The sequence below is a fragment of the Antedon mediterranea genome, chromosome 5, assembly GCF_964355755.1.
Source record: "Antedon mediterranea chromosome 5, ecAntMedi1.1, whole genome shotgun sequence".
Classification (NCBI taxonomy): domain Eukaryota; kingdom Metazoa; phylum Echinodermata; class Crinoidea; order Comatulida; family Antedonidae; genus Antedon; species Antedon mediterranea.
The window spans coordinates 18,462,163-18,479,153 of NC_092674.1; the positions used below are offsets into that span (position 1 = coordinate 18,462,163).

Genomic DNA, 16,991 nt, shown 5'->3' on the forward strand with positions numbered 1-16,991 from the left:
TATTTTAATTTCTTATTAAATTAAATCAAAGATGAAATAAAGTTATAAAAGTTGTCTTCAATTCTGTGTGTACCTGCTTTTATCTAATACATACAGCTACAGATGAAGGCTGCAGTTGGGTTCTAACTAGTCATTCCATTTATTACTATTCTCTCCTTATTTTGCTCACACTGGGCCACTATTTAAAAAGCTCATCATCCTAAAGTTAAATTACTTGCATTAATTTTATTAATCTTCAGTGTTCATGTTTTTGGAAGACAGTACATCTTTAAGTCAATGTGATTGGTTTTTTTAAACTGGTTATATATACTTGTTAAACCTTATTTCTGATTTACTTTAAACTGAAACCTTTTGTTTTGCTGAAAAGGGTCAAGTCATGACAAGTGCTTTTGCACTTCTGGACTTGATCCTGACTGCCATAATTATGAGGTTTACTACATTAAACATGAATTAAAAATGAATTATGAGAACCCTAGCACACGATGATGATTATGGATAGAGTTGTTGATTTTCAAGTCCATAATTCTTGTAACATCCAAAGTTGTATAACACTGCATCAGTGTTGTCCACAACGTAGGTCTATTAGTGTCTGTCAACATATGGTTTTTATTATATAAAATGTTATCAACTACATTTTATTAACATGCTCCAATGTTATTTTCTATTTATTTTCGACCAAAAACAAGTTAAAAAAACAATCTTGTATAGTCAATGTATTCAATTATAATCTCTATTCATCCGTTTAAAAAGAAATATAACATCATGTTTGCATGTACTTGATAACATTTTGTCATACAAACTTACTTGGTGTAGATTACTGTAGAAGCTTACTAAACTTAATCTAGGTACTTGGAAATACTGTAGTAACCCACCCCACACTCAGCTTTGTACGTCACTAATTTATTGAGAAAAATACAAAACTACAGTAAAGTAAACACATTTGCTGATTTACCTTTATTAATTAGTTTTTATTAATGATTTTGACACCTTTTTTCAAGTTAAACACAGGCCTACTACTATCATATGCTATTTATTACTGTATTTTGTATTCTCATCATCATCTTTTTATTATTAGTATTTCTGCACAGCGTCAGCTACATCATCTTCATTGATTTCAGACAAGACAAATGTTCTTCCACCAACATTTAATATTAGTTGGTTATTATTATCAACTAACTTTTAGGATGGGCTTTAAAACTTTCACATCTTTTTATATTAATATATTATAATATCACAACCTGAAAGAAATAAAATAATTATTTAACAATTTGCATAACACATTTAGAAATAAAATTAAACAAAGGTACTGTAGTGTAAAACACATACAGCATAAAAAAGCCTTCATAAGGCCTTACTTAGTTAGGCTAAGCCTTAGCCTAGCCTACAGACAGGCCCTAGCTAGGGCCTACCTACCTATGTAGGCTACAGGCCTAGTAGGTTAGGCCTAAGCCTAGGTCCTCTATTAAGCTAGGCCTACCTAGGCCTAGTAGCCTACTACTACTAGGCCTCTAGGCTAGGCTTGCCTATTATGATGAGCCCTAGCTACTAGGCCTAGCCTAGGCCTAGCTAGACCTAGAAGGCTATAATCAAATGATTTATTTGATTTGAAAAGTCTGACATCAAAGCCCCGATATGGGTAAAAACCCTACCTGCCTAGGCTCCTAGCCTATGTTTGGTACAAAATACACAAAATTACGTACATTAATTATTTTTTATAAAGTTGTTGGAAAGCCTGAAATCCGTCGCAAATGGCAAATCATAATTTCATCGCACATCACATTTCCTTTCAATTTTCGAAGAAGAAATAACGGAAATGACGTCACATGGGCAATGAAAACTCCAACGTAGCAAACGTCCATAGCCAACGTAGCAAAATGACAGTAGCAAACGGCCAAAAAGTCTTGAATTCGTAGCAATCGGCCATTTGAGTTCTTCAGAACGTAGCAATCGGCCATTTGAGTTCTTCAGAACGTAGCAATCGGCCAACAAGATCTGGATATATATATATATATATATATATATATATATATATATATATAGGTGATATATATATATATATTTTAATTAATAGTTCTAAATGTAAATAGGCTAACTGCACACTACAAAGTTGTGAATGAGAGTTTGGTGTAATGGTTATGTATCCAGCCTCTCACAGTTGAGATCGCTGGTTCAAGTCCTGCTTAGGTTTTTTTTAAATTTTTTTATTTTTTTTTTTTTTTGGACCTTGATCTTTGACCCTGACCCTTCAAAATGTAACCACAATTTAATGATGAGTCATTGATCATTGTGGCTAAGTTTGGTGAGAATCGGATAAAAACTGTGGTCTCTAGGCAGTATTATAGTTTTTTGTTAGTTGTGACCTTGACCTATCACCTTTTCCCCTCAAATTCGAACTCGTTCGAGCTTTTGAGGCATAGATCATTGTGGCCAAATTTGGTGAGAATCGGATAAAAACTGTGGCCTCCAGGCTGTTCACAGACTCAGACACACATATACGTACGCACCCACGCACGCACACCCACAAACATACAGGGGTGAAAACATAACCTCCTTGGCGGAGGTAATAATCTTGTAATATTTCAGGGAGATCGTTTAATTCGAATTAAGAAAAGTTATAATTAAATTCGTCGCATAAAGTTTTATTTGTCGCCGCCATAGCATCTAGCGCTTAAAAAATATGAAATATTAATCATGCCACCAAGATCGCGCGAAAGCATAGCCAGCAACAAGGTTATAACGGTTGTTGGGCATGTGCAGTAAACAATATTTTAGGTACGCGACCGTTTCGTTCTTAACGACGGTTAATTAAACTGTGTTTATTTTGTAACATTGTGGGCGGTCCGCGCTCTGTCGGTTAGAGTCATGGAAGCTTTGATCTCAAACTGATGCATATCCTATTCTTTAATCCATGAATAGCCAGAATCCAAACTCATTCAACCGTGAATCTAAATCTAAAATATTTGAATAGTAAAGGCCGTTTTTACTACATTTTTAAAATACTTTTTTTCCCGGCACCCTTGTTTTTCCCCACTGGATACGCTACTGATAGATGGCATGATGTGCCCATTGGACAAATTCACCACCAGTGCCAAAACTATTAAAACTGATTAGACGTACCGGAAGTGTTGTTAATTACAGTCTCAGAAAGTATAATTTAGACTGCTTCTCCACTGTTTGTGGAGAATGCCACTCCATCAGTATCCTAAAATACCACCCCGACCTCCAATAGAGAGGGATGATACTGACAATGAAAGTGAAATGAATCAGATAGTACAAATGTAAAATAATATGTTAAAATCTTCGAAACTGTAAATAAATATGTAAAAACTGCTATAAAATGATACTTAGACTAATCTAGGGACCTTATAGAAATGCATTTGGTGAAATAAATTCTGTTGCAATTGTTTTCAACCATATTTTCATAGTTTTCCTGAACTAAAAAAAGAGTATAATTAAGCACAAGTAAGCATAATTATTATTTGTTGGTTTTACAGAAATATTTGGATTCTTTCAGCTTTTTTGTTTGTTTTTTAAATATTCAGTACTTACCATTACTTTTTGAGAATTCGAATCCCTTGAATTTATCAGTTGCTGAAACTAAATAATTTTTTTAATGATCAAATATTGTGTGACAGAGTGAAATAACGGATGACGTTAACAGTTTACAAAGAATTGAAACCTTGATAAAGTTTTTCACCAACTGAAATTTGTTTTATTTTTAAATGTAATATAGTGTATCTAAATATCTAGACAAATTGATCGTCTTTTTTAGTTTCATTCACAATCATATACCTGACCATGTAGTATCACCATTCAGTTTTTGTTGGTAACTTTGAGTGCCCCAATACATAGTTTGTTCTACAGTGCGTGCACAGCTAGACCGAGGAGCATAGACTATCTGAAATTAAATCCAATTATTATCACATGATTGTCTCTTTCACATAGTAAACCATCCTTTACAAATTATTTTTTCAACGCAAGACTGAAAATAGTATATTTGTCAAAGAACGTTCTAGAAGGGCTAACCTATAATTGTACAAATATTTCTGAACCCTATTTGGTTATCATTTTGGTTGTTATGAAAGGTAGAGGTGGTTCTTTAGCATTTAGCCATTCTATGCAAAGATTACTTCTTGATTCTCTAAACAACATTTCAATCAAGCCAAAACATAATACAAATTCAAAACTGTACCAAAATCACTTGATTGTATGATTTTGTTATAAATTGAAAACCATTATACACGGAGTACCGCATGTGTTTAATAGGTCTACTATTGCGCGCGTCTCCAAAATGTCGTGAATTTTAAAATATATTGGTCCTACTCTTTTTAAAACCATTATACATACCTGATCTGGTACAGCATACTGTAGATCAGATGTAACTTTGCCTTCATTAAATGTGTAGTCAAATACACGTTTATCGGTCAGAAGGCCTGGGTCAACACATTCTGTATTGGTACCGTTGCCATCAGGATTGCCATCGAGAACATTGTAGCCGATACCGATAAAATTTACCGCTGGTATGATTGATAGTGACGTTGTTGCGGATACGTAAAGTGGCAGAATTATACATAGCAGGGTAAACATTCTGTATTGATTTCTGTTTTTAAATAATTACCACCTGTTTAATTATTTGGTGCATGAAAAGTGAGAAACAAACTAACAAGTTTAGGAGTAAACGTTAGGTATATTTGTATGTACAGTACTTACAGTTAGCACCTTAAACACAATAGAAAATGAAATAGTATCTCATACCTTATATATAATCTTACAATTTTATATTTTGATCAAAAGATTTAGTCTTACCTTTTTTCTCCCTGTAAATTCACCAACTGACATTAAAGAACAAAGGTATAATCAAGGATGAAAATTAATCTTATCTTTCCGTGGCGCTAATTAAGTGACATTAAATATACAATTACACCTGTATTTTCACACATAATATAAATATTCTTTATCAAATAATAACAAAATGCTTCTAAATTAAAAAGATAGTGTTGATAGACAACATGCGAGTTAAAACAACTACATCTGGTAGTTCTCATATGTTGGTATTCGTAACACATCAGAAAATTCATTTACAGTTTAAAAATCTTAGAATACAATATACCTATAAAAAAAACTGCCTGACAAATATTCCAGGATAAGATATAACTTTTTAAAAAGGCAGGCCTATAATAGTAGTGTTGATGTCCTAGGTTTGTAATCAGTAGTATATAACACGTTTGGCCTACATTCGGTTTTACTCTCTAGTCGCTACAGTACGATTTATGTATACTGAGGAAACAGTTTGATTGGGTCTTCCTTTGATTGGGGAAAACACTATTTTACTTTAGAAAAAAAAATCATGTTAAATGACCATCAACACTGGTCTTTCGTTACAAGTCTGTAAACTTCGACTAAATTTAAATTATAAACTATGGCCTATAATGGAGACAATTGAGACAGGTTGTCTCAACTAAGACAGTATGGACTTAGATTTGAGTGAACGCACACGACGTTCACGTCCACACAGAGTCGAAGTCGACTGTTACTCGTCGACAGATTATGAACGGTTAGATTAAGTGGACATTTACGTTGACGTACGTGCCAGTGAACGTATGACGTAATGACCTTGGGATCTGACTGTGTAATCTCTAGTAGCCCTCGTGGAGCTATGCACAGATGGACCCGTGGTAATACACAGGCTTAGGCCAGGCTAGTGTGTAGCTTAAGCCTAGCCTAGTTAAACTGAACGAAGGACGACCGTCCCAGTGATAAGACCCAGGCCTTAACCTGTTGTATTAAACTCTTTATTTAAAATAACCAATACAATTCACATTTTCTAAATTCAATTTTCTTAGTACATTCTCAGAAAATCATCGCGAGATCATTCTCTTTTGTTTTTTGCTTCTGTAATTGTTTTATTATTTGATTTGATATCTGCTTTTTACATTTATTATTGTTGGTGTTTTCCTTTGAGCATGGTCTTACTGAAAAACAACTTTTAGTTGAGTTAAGTATCCGTGATTAAATAAAGCTTATTATTATTATTATTATTATTATTATTCTCTGCCATGATTCTTTAAACTTTTGCAGCGTTATGACGTCATACGTCCACTCGTAGGCCTACTCATGTCAGAGAGCGACCGGAAAAATGCCACTGAAAGTTCTCAAATTTAGCAGTCGACGTGAAAATCGAGAAGTCCCTATTAATACTAGAGGGCACTACAGTAGTAATACCAGGGAAAAGGATTATATTATGGAAAACTCACGAGCCGTTGAGGCGTGTTAATCCAATTAAATTGCTACTTTTATTTATTTATTTTATTTATTTATTTGGAATTACACCTTTAGATCGGTGGCACACTTAGCACAAAGGTGCATCCTTCAAATAAAAATTACAATATAACAATTAATTAATTTACATACAAAAAAGTATAAAGGCAAACTATCAACCCCTCCCCTATCACTCCACCTTTCCGCACCACCCCAACCAATTTTAATCGATACAAAAGTAATTTTCAAGTCATGTGTTGATTTTAATGTTTTATAGATGTGGAGACTTGATTCGTTTTGTGATTCAATTCTCCATTCATCTATAATTATAGAGTTAAGAATTCTTAAAATTTCAGAAATTCAAAAGTAGACTTCTTTGTAATTTGAAAGAGTGGTGAAAATATTTTTGGATTCACAATTACACTTCAAGAATATCGTTTATACAAGATTGAAACCAATAAATATAATTTGTGGCCATCGATAGTTTTCCATCTTTATAATTCTATTAAAGTATTTCATACGAAGAGCGTTATGGATCTCGTTAATTGGAGACCAACCAAGCTCTCTCTATTGTTTTGTGAATAAACCCATTTGGCGGTGGCACGCGATTTTTCCTCTTTTGGTTCGTTTCGGCGGCCCAAAGCGCATCTTCGGTAAGCCCGCTCACCGATATGGAAGGCAATCACTGCCAAAAATACAATTACAAACATACAATATATTCGTGGAAATATACAACGCTCGCAGAAACGTACAATTTACTCGCAGAAACATAGAAAAGGACAACAAAAAGACATGCACAAAAACGTACAAAGTGTTCTCTGAAACAAACACAGAAACGTAGTAGTCGCGAAAATGAATGCGCAGAAAATAACCTTGGAATCGAACAAGAACATTCACAAGATGCGTTTTTCCTACCGTTGTTGTGGTCAGCTGAGTGTTCTTGGTCACGCAACAAATTTGCCGCTTCGCTTAGAAGCCCCCTCATTCTTCCGGGAAAATGGATCACCTCGTATACGATCCGATTATTTACCGACGTGGCGGGTTCAATCGGATGCGGGGCTATCTTAGGTCGTGATTGGTTTGCGTTTCCTTTGCCATGTTCATTTATAGGCAGGTCCATAGATGTAATTGAATTGTTTTTTTTTCTCTTTAGTGGGGGTCACCCACATTTATTCATTCCTTTTACAAATATATATTATATAACATACATAAATTTTTGTAAAAATATAAAGCAATAAAATTCAATATAGTAGTTAAGGCACTATATCTATACATGTACATAAAATCGATGGAGTAAAAGTATGCTTTAAAAACGTGCATTTTATGTTTATTGCAAGTTATAGTAAAAGTACGACTATTTATCATTTAAATTTACTTTATATTAAGAAATGTATTAAAAAGTAGCTGTTTCTTTTATTATATTTTAAATCAGTACTCACAATTTGTATGTTTCTTTTTAGTCGCGTGGACGCGACTCTATAGTTCACTATGTCGGTCGGTCGGTTGGTCTGTCGGTCTGTCTGTCTGTCTGTCGGTCCGGTATCACTATGCGTTTTATCGCTTTCTGACCGTATCTTGATATCAGTTTAATCTAGCTAAGTCAATTTTCACAGTATATTCCTTATGGCCAGGAATCGATGTGGTTATGTTTTGACGGTGCGCAATAAAACATTACGCGGTCAACGCACGATTTAACGAAATCACGTTTGTAATCATATCTTCACAACCATGAATCACAATGAAAAACAATTTCAGGGCATAAATCATCATATGGCAATACAATTACGTGCGTAGCGCATGTAACGCATGCGTACGCGCGCTTAAAATTTTCTAAATTTATTTTCGATGAAATAAGAGTACGTTTCAGCAAAGATCTTATAATCTAAAGATAGGACACTCTCGGAATTTTACGTGCAATTCATGTAACACACATGGAGCTCATTTTATAGGGCGCCCTCTCGCTCAAACGAGTAGATTTATGGATCAGATATGTCTAGACCCTACTGTATTGTAACTGAATACTCAATTTTTTTCATCACAATAATAGTATTTATGATCTTTGGTTTATTCCAAAGATCTTATATACTACTTTTCATCCAGCAGCAAAACAGTGCATATTAGGAAAATATATTAGTCAAATATAGTGTGTTTGTTATAAACAATTAAAAAAGAACAAGAAGTCACTTTTTAAAATCACTACTTCGACTATTTTATTGCAGTAATTTTTAGGAATATATTTATAAACAATCATAGGCTTAAGCCTACAGTCATGACATGAAACAGATTATGATAGTCAATTCTGAGACAATTCATACTAGGACTACTGCATTATGTACCCGTCATTCGCCATGACATTCATTTGTTATTATAATTTATTTAAAACCTGAGATAGCAATTAGTTATGTTATAGTAGTCTCAGTTTAAAATTAACTCAATAACTATTGCAAAATGATGCACGGGCCACCCAGAGGAAATATAAAAAATGTAGAAACATTGAAATAAAATCATCATATTTACAATTATTCAATCATCATACCAGACCGTCGTAATGATCATCATTTCTAGCCGATAATGCACAGACCGGGGCGCGTACAGACTTCCTACAACTTTACCATACCTCATAAATGTGATACTTTAATTTAATTTTTTACTCTTCTTCTTATCACTGATTATGTCTCTGTTGAAGAATTTAATAGCATAGAATATGCGTAGGTTTACGTACGTAAACTGCTTCCATCTAGATGTCATAATGAACACTAGCGCCTGTGTAGCTACCTTCTTTGTTGTGCCAATGCTCCCATAGTCTTCTAACCCTTCCATGCAATCTTTATAACGATTGTATTTGATGGCAGCTTTCAGGGACATTTCATCAAGGGACACGGCCACCACACGTTCACGTTCGTTGAATGTTGCACATCTAATTTGTAATTATGAAAAAGTGGCATCATTAAATCCTGGTTTCACTTCGACTCGTTGTAGCCACCTTTTCAGTGATCTTGGGTGTGGAAGGACAAACATCTTTCTACAAAACCTGTAAGCCCTGGGACCTTGAAAATGTAACGCCATTGAAAACAAGCGGTCTTTCACTGTATAACGACGGCCCTTTGGTTTCTTCTTGCCAATTCGTAGTTGACCGGCAAAGAAATCTAAGGCATTAGTACTCATGTAGGTTTTAGCTTTCTGAATTATACTTTCGATTTGATCACCACCTGCTAGTTCAATGATGGTAGACTGTATCTTCTTCATTTTTGCTTTAAGTCGGCATACCCTCACTCGATATTTCAAAGTACTGGAATGTCTTGAAATTGACGGACATGATTGTCTAGCCGGCGTCTCATTTAAGGGTATCGGTATATCTGGAAATAAAAAGAGAACACATGCATCTGTGATTGAGAATGATAATAATAATAATTATTATTATAATATTAATAATAGTAGTAGTTGGAATCAGTCAGTTAGTTATCCAATCAGTCAATCTAGACTTTAATAAATAACATTTTGTGTATAGGGTATATAATGCTTACTTGGAACTTGGCACTCATCTTCAGTCCTGTCTTGTGTTGAAGGAGTCACGGTAGACGTCATAGCATAGTTATGATCAGAATGATGACGGGGAGCCCCTACACAAAAACAACAATTAAGAATAAGTACCACGTCACACAACGAAATATTAAATGCCAACATAACTTTGTTTTGACAGGCCAAATACGGTAAGTATAAAAAGAGAACATTAATGAACGATATGTTTGTATCAGGAAGAAAATAAGAACTTTCACAATCTAATTATTGTAATGTATTTTATTAGTACACTAGTACTATATTCACTTACTTGTTTCACTGTGAACAGTCTGTAACGTTCGAACATTGTTTTCTGGAGTTGGTGTTGCCTCCGAGTGTCTTGTGGGTAATTTACGCCGCACTGTTACTTGGTGTGGTGGATTTGGGACATCAAATATTGTAGGGACTGCATTCCATACAAGTCTTCTGATGACCATCAGTATTTGAGATTCTTCGAAATGAATATTGCACAAGCGGCAATTACGGTGTAAATAGGAACTTGGTTTCCTTCTCAAATCCGCGCGTCGTGTGTTCTGGGCACATTTTGCTCACCTGTAAATTAATAATTGTCTAGTGAGTTTTTGCTTTATCATAATTAACGTTTACGTAATTATAGGACGTCTGCGTGCATGCTAATTGATTTTCAAATTGGTTAGGGCCTAAAGTCAAATACTTAAGCCTAACCTAAAACCACTAACTAACTAACGGTTGAATTTCATAAATATTAAGTATAAGATTCAATTAAAAATTGTTTGTTAGGGCTACTCAACGGATAAGTAATATAACCAGGGAACAATAAAAATAGTGTAATTTCACTGTTATTATAACTAATGTCCTAGCCTAATAATGATAATAATAATTATTTCATGCGTTAATATAATGTATGTAACGGCTAGTTAAATTAAACGAAATAAAATAACCATGAGACAGAAAGCAAATATTAACCATGAGACGGAAAGCATGAAATAATTAAGATCACAATTTGTTTATATTAAGTATTATTATTATTATTATTTGTATAATGTAAAAAGAGGGACTACAGCGACATGCCAATTGGGCTTCTTTCGACCAAATTTTTACTTATATGCCAACAATTGTAATGATATAATATTTGGTCAATAAATGTTTCTTGAATTGAAAGTTTTAAAAGTTGTTTAAGGTACTAAATTTTAAAGGATAAAGTAATATAACCAGGGAACAGTGAAGAAATTAGTGTAAGTTCACTGTTATATAATTAATGTACTAGTAGTAGCCTAATAATGATAATAATAATCATTTCATACCTACGTTTAAATAATAATTATTAATAATAGGCCTACCTAGCCTAGTTTATTAATATATGTATAAATTGAATACACAGTAAAGTAAGGTTAGTCCCTACATAGCATAGGCCTATGTTAAGATGTATAGGCTACTTATTTAATTACATAAATTTACCTGTTCTTGTCTTTGGGAAAATTGTAAAACTTAAGTTCTGGGTTGGCCTTTGAATTGCTTTTACAATTAATTGCAGCACAGTATATCCCTCCACTTTTTCTCTTTTCATTCATTGTTTCTTAACCATACAAACTTTGGCGCGACTCCTCAATCCCATTTTCTTAAGAATACTGCGATCGTCACGCAAAAGTTCGTTACTCGTTTAAGCGAGGGGGCGCACTATAATTTGACGCTTCTAAAGTGTTACGCGTAAACGCGGGAAGTGTCACATCTTTAGTATATAAGATCTTTGGTTTCAGGCAATTTTAAGCGTTTAAAAAATTGCCATGAGTGCGCAGATTATTTTGCGCGCACTGCGCGTTAAATGTTATTGCGCACTCTTTTTGCCCGGTTTCTGTTTTCTTGACTTACTTTTCAACTCGAAATTACGTTATACGAGCACGTCAAAAGTGACAGGCTACGCACGTGTAAATTAAAAAAATATAAATGTTTTTCAACATTTCAACATTTTTAAACATGTTCAGTAATTTCGGTCAGTTGGTAGGTTGGTCGGTCGGTCGGTAAACAATAATGAGCACGCGACTGCAGCCATCTATATGGCCTTGTTTTCTTTTGACCTTATATTACATCCATTACAAATATATATACACCCATACACACATTAATAGACATATTTACATTTACGAATCAGTTTAACATAGTTATTATAAACACATTATAATGATGCTACTTTTTATGTTTTGGCCTTGTATAACGTTTGTTTCATTCCACTATTTCTAAACCTTAAAGTTCTGTTCTTACTATGTTGGCCATTTACATTTGTTTGTTTACTTATATGTTTGACCGTGTGTTTCAGTCTATGTTTTACCCTAATACATTTATTTCTATCATGTATTAGTTTTAGTATAGGCCTAGGTGTTTGTTAGTTTTATAATGTATGGCTTTATTATAGGTATGACCTTATGTTTAGCATTATTTCATATATAGAATATTATTATAGCAGATGTGTTACAATTATGTGTTCTGCCTAAACTTAATTCAATTGATTTATTACATTCTTACATAACTTTATAGTAACTACTAGTACAGTTTTGATTTTCCATTATATGAATGTTTATATAATATATACACTACAGCTTGTACTAGTTTTATATTTTTCTTATTTTATGAATTCTAATAATTTAATTTTAACATCATCCTATTTTATAACTGCTTTATACTGATTACATGCATATTCATTTTCTATAAGATTTTTTAATTCAAACTTAAACATATTCAAGACACTTTTTGATTCGTTACCCATCATATTATCTAATAAACAAAGCCTTATGCGGGATTTGTAGATACAAAACGTAAAGATAGATGTTAGTTCATTTACAAGTTTATCTTTGGAACCAGTAACTATATCAAACCAATGTATTGGCGTTTCATTTGGAAAGCATTCAACAATAAGATTATTGAATTTTCTCCAAACTAGCTTAATCACTTCACACTTAAGTAACATATTTTCTTCGTTTTCTATCACATTCTTACATCTATCGCAAATATTAGTTTTAGACAATTTCCAAATATGTAATCTTTTATACAAACAAGTATGCGATGTAAAAGTTTAAAATTGAATTGCGCAACTTTTACCATATGTTTCATATCTTTGACTTTATTATTCCATATTTTGTTCCATACCATAGTCTTATTTAAAAACTCTGTTTCCCATTTTACTTGGGAGATTAGCACGGTCTTTAATTCAATTATAAACTTATCATGAAAACCTGTTTTAACATTTGATTTGAATAATTCATTTTTAATATCAACATTAACTTGTTCTTTCTCTATTCTAGGTCGTGCCAATACTTCCTTCCATTCAATAGGAATAGCATTCATGAGCTTGAAGTATTCTATTATCCCATTATGCTTTACTAATAACGTGGGAATTAAATCTCGAAGACTTACAATTGTGTTATTGACAAAAATGTCACCAATTGTTTTATAGCCCGACTTTAACCAATCTTTGAAGTATAAAGACTTTCCGTCTGACAGTATATGTTTATTTTCCCACAAGGTTTGAGATTTAATTTCCTGTACATTTTGAGGATCTAACATTTCAATATTATTTATTTTCACAATTGCATTAATCATATTTAAATAAAATTCAGGCATAATTTGTAATTGTTTATGCTTTTCAAAATTAAGCTTACTTATCTCTAACTAGATCTAGGTCGTGTCCACAGATGGTTCTCGAATACACAGTAATTTCCGCGTCAAAAAAACTGGCGATTTCAAATGTACGTACCGCAGGACTATAAATACATTGTCGTTTTCAGAAACGAATAAATAGACACGAAGGAGAAACTTGTCTTAAAATGAGTCCAAAAAATTTAAACTGTCCCTGTTATAGTCGATTGAAATAGTAAAGTACATGTAACGATACACAACTACGACGTTTATATTTTTTATAATTACTAATTAATACAATAAACAGTAACCACATTCACAGTATAAGAAAATTTCGATTCAAATGGCGACCAAAAATGGTTATTACGTACAGTATTTACAATATTGTCAAAGTATTGCAATGCTATATCTCAGTTTTAAGTTTATTCTCAAAGGGCCCATAAATTTACCATGTTCCATTCATCGCAAATCAATACATTTGTATAAACGTATATTAAATCTATCAAAATAGTATTTTTTTTTTTTTTAATCGGCTTGTCTTCAACATTATGATACTGTACTCGAGCTGTTCAACCGGTTTTCAGCTATTAAAAACAATTATCGTAGGAGGAGATAGGAAAATGCGAAGCATCCTCGTATTATTGTGTGCAGGTATTTTTTAAGAGGACATCCATTAGACAGTATATACTACGGTCGGAAAACACCCCTATTTGGGCAAATCGTTGAACCTAAATTCGTTTTAATTGTCAATAACTAATTATCTAGCTGAATTTAATTAGTAAACAGGGTTACATCTGGTGGTTAAAATCTGTACCAAGATTCTAACCAGCTTTATATACCATCGAGTAAACATTCTAGAAATAACGCGCGATTTACCGAATTTTGCCCTTACGTAAATTTATATATAGATGTACATTCTATAGGGTACATGTAATATTTTGGAATACATTTCCACTTGCCTGGGTCTTGGCTAAGTAGTCTCTTAACCCAGTTTAGCTTTAACGAGTTCACAACTACATAAAAATCAATCATATTAACCCCTCCTTCTTCTATTTTATTTATAAGTGTTTTCCTCTTAATCTTTTCTTTTTTATTTTCCCATAGGAATCTATACAATAACATTGGAAATATATGTTTTGGTACATTGATAATACTAGCATTGTATATTAATTTTGAAATTGCTAGACTTTTAATTATTATCATTTTTCCAAAGAAGGTAAGGTGTCGTTTTTCCCATAGCCTTAAAGTATGTTCTAAATCCATAATTTTATCATCCCAGTTTTTTTTTCACAAATACCTTTTTTATAGCCTACATAAATTCCGAGGAAGTTCACTGGCTCTTTCGTCCAAGTGATACCACAAGGGGGTTGCTAGATTATTTTGAATTGATCCAATCCAGATTCCTTTACATTTTCCTTTATTTAGCTTTAACCCTGAAATATTACAAAATGCATTGATTTCAGTGAAAAAATATTTTAAGCTATTTTCACCTGTTGTAAAAATCACAGTGTCATCAGCGAGCTGAGCTATTTTCACAATATTATCAATATCTTTATTCTCAGGTAATTCAATTCCCTTACACAATGGATTATTCCTTATATTTATTGCCATTACCTCGACTACAACAGTAAATAATAGTGCAGACAATGGGCAACCTGTTCAAGGCAAAACACATTCCAGGCAAGGAAAATGTGTTGGCTGACCTACTGTCTAGGCTCCATATTAACAAAGCATTGTTATTGGATAAGTCTCTTAGCGCTCATCCTACAGAAGTACAGCATGAGCTGCTTCACATTTAAATGGTTTGCAGTACGAAAAGTCCAGCTTGTGCTGCTTCTAAGTACTCAGTCACGAACGATGAAGCTTCTAAATTACTTGGCACAACACATGAAGTCCAGCCTGGACTTACTTACTTACGCTAAACAAGATTAATTTGTATAGTTTATTTTACAGGTTTCTCCATACACCCACAGCAAGGAGCAGCCAATCCCGCTCTGACACCGACAGCGGTCTCCTTAATCGAATCCTCCCTCGAGAATCTTCGATTTTTTCTAAGGTAAGTAATTATTTGTGCATTGATGTAATTATTATTTACCTCCGCCAAGGAGGTATATGTAATCCGTAGCGTGTGTTTGTTACTTGGCCAAATTGAAAATTGGCCAAGTATGTTGATTGGTGCGGTTTGTGTGTGTGTGTGTTTGTTTGTTTGTCATCACTCTAGCGCTCACAATTTTGATTCGAATGACTCCAAATTACTACCATACATGTCACCTGGTGCAAGGACGACACTGCCCAATTTTGGTTAAAATCCAGACCACGGTCCCAATTCTGGACCACTTTTAAAAATTATATTCAGACCTGCTAGTGTTAAAAGATAGGACAGAATTATCAAAAGCCGGTGAGCAGTCTTAAATTAACAAGTAAACTTAAATTGCATTTTCTCGGGAACTACTTGTCCAAAAAACTTCATTTTTTTACAAGAGGCAAGAGTTATAATTTGTGATTTGTAATTTTAAAACTGAATTAGATTTAATAAAGAGGTTTTTTGATGCGAGTAGTTTACAAAACCTATTTCTTTTCAAATTCACCCGTGTGTTTTTCGCGTTGCTGTTCTATGGTTAGCAGACCTTTGTTCGTTCAAAGGCTGGTTACATAACCTGTACACCAAACTCTATACACATGATTGTAGTGAAATTAGCCTAAATCACACAGCATAAGACACACACTTTTGGTGAAAATTGGGTCAATGTCAGGAGGCCAATTTTGATTTGGCCAAGTATCGCGCTATGCGCGAAGGCTAGTTTGTTTGTTACTTGGCAAAAAAGAATTTTGCCAAGTATAGTATTCACTTTGTTTGTATGTATGTTTGTATGTTTGTATGTTTGTTTGTTTGTTTGTTTGTTAGCACGATAGCGCCTACAGTTTTCAAGTTATCGTTCTGAATTTTTTGGTGTAGATAGGTATATATTGTCAGACCATGCCTATTGAAAATCAACAAAATTGGTTTATTAATAACTTCACAAATAACAAAAATGATATTATTTTCAGACCGGCTAGTGTTAAAAGATAGGAGACAATTTTCAAAAGCCGGCGAGCAGTCTTAAAGTAACAAGTGTACTGAAATTGCATTTTCTCGAGAACTACTTGTCCAAAAAACATCATTTTTGTACAAGAGGCAAGAGTTATAAATTGTGATTTTTAATTTTAAAACAAAAGTTGATTCAGTGTACAGGTTTTTTGATGCGAATAGTTTTAAAAACCTATTTCTTTTCCAATTCACCCGTTTGTTTTTGGCGTTGCTGTTCTATTGTTATTCAAATTAAACTATTGTAAGTTGATAAGTAGTTTTGTTAGTACCAGCGTGTGTCCTTCCTTATTTCATCAGGTATATACTTACAGAACATGCCTATTGATTTTCAGGTAAATTGATATATTACTACATGGGTTAAGGCAGAGGCGCCGCAAATCGGTACAGCTTCAAGACACTCCTCGATCATTATTCTGGTCAATCTTGATTTTAGAAAGGTCATTGTTGCAATGCCGGAGTTGTTTGTATCAAAAAATTA

General features: G+C 33.4%; 1 long non-coding RNA gene across 1 annotated transcript in view; it reads left to right on the forward strand.

Annotated features, from left to right (window-relative positions):
* LOC140049542 (uncharacterized) overlaps positions 1–16,641 on the forward strand; it is a 37,598-nt gene extending 20,957 nt beyond the window's left edge. The window contains exons 2-3 of the long non-coding RNA XR_011845295.1: positions 15,379–15,481; positions 16,474–16,641. This is a non-coding gene — a long non-coding RNA (uncharacterized lncRNA). The remainder of the gene's footprint in view (positions 1–15,378; positions 15,482–16,473) is intronic.
* The last annotated feature ends 350 nt before the right edge of the window (positions 16,642–16,991 follow it).